Source organism: Terrapene carolina, unplaced genomic scaffold (assembly GCF_002925995.2).
Source record: "Terrapene carolina triunguis isolate 2854851 unplaced genomic scaffold, T_m_triunguis-2.0 Scaffold136, whole genome shotgun sequence".
Classification (NCBI taxonomy): Eukaryota; Metazoa; Chordata; order Testudines; family Emydidae; genus Terrapene; species Terrapene triunguis.
In genome coordinates, this window is record NW_020664487.1 from 8,001,036 (window position 1) to 8,005,032 (window position 3,997).

General features: G+C 40.4%; 1 protein-coding gene across 2 annotated transcripts in view; it reads right to left on the reverse strand.

Annotated features, from left to right (window-relative positions):
- HGSNAT (heparan-alpha-glucosaminide N-acetyltransferase) overlaps positions 1-3,311 on the reverse strand; it is a 30,396-nt gene extending 27,085 nt beyond the window's left edge. The window contains exon 1 of one of the 2 annotated variants that reach the window (XM_026653319.2): positions 3,237-3,311. The gene's annotated coding sequence lies outside the window, so the exon portion shown is untranslated. The remainder of the gene's footprint in view (positions 1-3,236) is intronic. The other variant, XM_026653320.2, reaches the window with a different exon arrangement.
- Positions 3,312-3,997: the final 686 nt, after the last annotated feature.

The window sequence follows — 3,997 nt, forward strand, 5'->3', positions numbered from 1 at the left end:
CCGGCTTTTTGGCAATTCCCCCCGGACGGGGATTTGAAGACCAAAAATCCGGACAGGTCCGGGAAAATCCGGACGTATGGTAACACTATTGCCGACGAAGCACGGTCCTAGTGCCTCATAGATTCTACATGTACAGTAACACATGTATGCCTCTGACAATGGACCAGCTCAATCAGGAGTGGGACTTTCTGCTGTCCCCTAGGCGGAACAAAAGTGCCCCTCCTATGACTTCTCTTTCATACATTGATACGAACAAGTTCCGTATTACTCTCCTGACCCTACACCTTGTACCGCCTGGATTAAACAAAACATCTTTATCCAACACCCTGCCTTGCCGTCCTTGTCTTACTCAGGGTCGGTGTGTTCCTGTACCATCTCTCAGGACTGTATTTATGCCATAACTCTGTGTTGGGGTGTACCTGTACTAGCCTTCTGGAATGTGTCTATATGAATACCCAGTGCCCAGTACTTCTTAGGTAGAGTGGATAAAAATCAGTGATTTAAAAAAAAAATCGGATTTTTAAAATTTAAATCGGATTTTTTGGTTAAAATGCTTTTTGAGGAAAAAACCTATCTAAAGATCGTTTTAATTAAGATACATTATAGCTCAAAGACATCTCATCATGGAATAGGGATTATAAATTTTAATTCTATAGTATGAGACAATATATTCATGTAATGTTTAGGAAGTTTTGAAAATTAGTTCCAATAGTTCATGGATTAGGGACCCAATTTTATGGGGTTGCAGGGGCTTCTATATAGATTATTTAGGTTAATCTTTCTATCTACCGAATGGGATTCAGTGCTCAGTCTAGAAGATACCATCAGAGATGTTTAGTTTTGCAGTTCTCAAACTGTGGATTTGTGTCTCCAGAGATAACATGCTTGTTAACAGCAAACATGTTTTTAAATAAATAAATAATATATAGAGGTGAGAAAAGAAAAAAAAAACCTTCATCATCCAGAAACAACCATAGATAAGTTTGAGATAAGAACCAGCAGATTACAAAAAGAGGTAATTGATGAAAAAATTGCCCGCTTTGTTTATGCAACAAACTCTCCTTTCCGTATGATTGAGAACCAACACTTCATTAGCATGGTTCAGTCATTAAGACCAGGATACAGTTCACCCAACAGAGCAGATGTCGCAGGGAAACTGCTGGATAAAGTGTATGAAAGAGAAATTGAGCAGTGTGCAAAAGGTCTAGAGGGTGAAATTGTTAACCTGAGTCTTGATGGGTGGAGCAGTATCCACAATGATCATGTTGTATGTGCTTGTGTGACAACAGAAGAAGGGAATGTCTTCCTTACAGAAACAATTGATACATCAGGAAATGCACACACAGCAGAATACTTACAAGAAGAACAGAATACTTACAAACAAACTGTGAAAAAAAAAATTCAAATGTCTAGTACACAGCTTGGTCACAGACAATGCTGCAAATGTATCCAAGATGAGAAGAAATTTAGAAGAGAGTGAAGAGAGTCCTAAGCTAATAAAATACGGTTGTAGTGCTCATTTGATGAACCTCCTAGCCAAAGACTTCAGTGTTCCAGAAATAAAGGCTAATGTTGTTGAAATTGCAAAATACTTCCGTAACAACCACTTTGCAGAAGCTGCTCTGAAAAAAGTGGGAGGAACCAAGCTAACTCGCCCACAAGACATGTGATGGAACTCAGTAGTGGACTGTTTTGAGCACGATATCAAGAACTGGCCTAATCTGATGACAGTTTGTGAACAAAATCGTGAAAAAATAGATGGCACTGTCACAGCCAAAGTTCTCAACATTGAGTTTAAGAGAGATGTTGAACACATGCTGCCTGAAGCCTATTTCTGTAGCCTTGAACAGAATGCAGAGAAATAGCTGTTTTATTGCTGACACTGTTGAAATTTGGAAGGAACTGAGATCTTAAAAAGAGAAATATGCAATGACAGTTAAATCACACGCATTAAAAAAACGAATGGGACAAGCACTATCTCCAGGTCATTTTCTTGCAAATATTCTCAATACTCCGTACCAGGGTCAAACATTAACTGCTGAAGAAGAGGAGTTGGCTATGACATGGACATCCAGCAATCATCCCTTCATAATGCCAACTATAATAAACTTCAGAGCTAAGGGTGAACCATTCAAGAAATATATATTTGCTGATGATGTTTTAAAGAAAGTTACATCAGTGAACTGGTGGAAGTCACTTAAACACTTGGATTCAGAGACTGTTGAAGTGATCATCTCACTTTTAACAGCAGTAGCTTCTTCTGCCGGTGTAGAAAGAATCTTTTCTTCCTTTGGACTAATTCATTCCAAATTGAGAAATCATTTGGGTCCTGAAAAAGCAGGAAAGCTTGTTTTTCTTTTTCAGATTATGAACAAACAGGAAAATGAAGGTGAAGACGACTGAGTTAGCTACAGAAGCCAATATTTTAAGTTTCTCATGTTGACCTGGCTGACACAGTCAATTTTAAAAAAAAATATTTCATTTAACTCTTTTAGTTAAAAACAATTTTAACAAAAACAAACCTGATTTAAAAAATACTTGAATGTTTAACTAAATTCAAATGCTTGTTTTGTTAAAATATTATATGTTTGCTGTTGAAGAAAAAAATCCAGAATACAGAACGTTGTTTTTAATTAAATAAAACAATTTAAATGTCTGTCTGTTGATGTTCTCCTCCTAATACAGCGTGGCTAGAAAATCCTCCAAATAGTAAGGATTAACCTGTTGAATTGGAGATAGTTCATTTCCCAATGACTTCATAAATATCTGCTTCAATTACCTTTGGTTAATGAAATAACCGAACAATCATTCATTTTCTGATATAGCTGTAAAACTAATCTGAAAAGTTTACAAAATAAATCACTTTAAAAATGTATAGTGTGTACCTTCTAAAAATGAAACCTACATCTACCTCTGAGTTGTGAAGAATATGTATCAAGGTTATACCAACCAACAAGAATGCACTTTTATGTAGAAATCCATGATTAAATCAAATCCACCCTGTTCTTAGGAGTGCCTGTGTTATAGCAATGGCTCACCATGTCTTTGCCAAGTTCATGTACCAGACAGTGAACTTGTAAGCAAGGCTTTGCTTATGGCAGGGCCTGGCTTTTGCTCATAGCCTGGCTTTTGCTGACTTTGGTTCAGGCCTCCGGCTTTACACCAGGCCCTATGCTCCAGGTTCTCTCTTTCTACAACAAAATCCCATGGGGCTATACGTAGAAGCAGGGGCCCACCCACATGCAGTAACCTGCAGGTTCAGGCCTAGGTGGGGATGATCCCAATGGAGCTCCAGTCTGTGGTGTGGCCAAGCAAAGAGCTTTGCTCTAAACCAGGCAGGCATTTCTAGCTGTGAAACATGTTTGGGAGGAGAGGAGAATGGAAAACCAACCCCAGCCCAATCCAGGCAAAGGTGGGAGTGCTACTGCAGAGAACAGACAGAGTACCCCTGAAACTGGGGGAGGGACACAGCAAGGTGGTAGGAGAGTGAGAGTTAGGGTGACCAGACAGCAGATGTGAAAAATCGGGACAGGGGGTGGGGGGTAATAGGAGCCTATATAAGAAAAAGATGCAAAAATCGGGACTGTCCCTATAAAAATGGGACATCTGGTCACCCTAGTGAGAGTGACGGAGTAGCGCGACCAGATGTCCCGATTTTATAGGGACAGTCCCGATTTTTGGGTCTTTTTCTTATATAGGCTCCTATTACCCTCCACACCGGTCCCAATTTTTCACATTTGCTGTCTGGTCACCCTATGATGGAGGGTCAGTGAGTTGGGTGGAAGAGGGTGGGTAGGTGGGGGTACGTGGGTGTGAGAGTGTGTGAGAGAGAGGAGCGTGAAAGGGTAGTGGGGAGGGAGTGACAGACAGAGGTAGGGAGAAGGAGGCAGGGACTGAGAGGGGCAAAGTATATGAGGTAGGGGTAAAGGGAATGGGAGGGCAGATGAAGTGATGGGGGAAGGCAAGGGGCAGACAAGATGGTGTGGATAGGGTGACC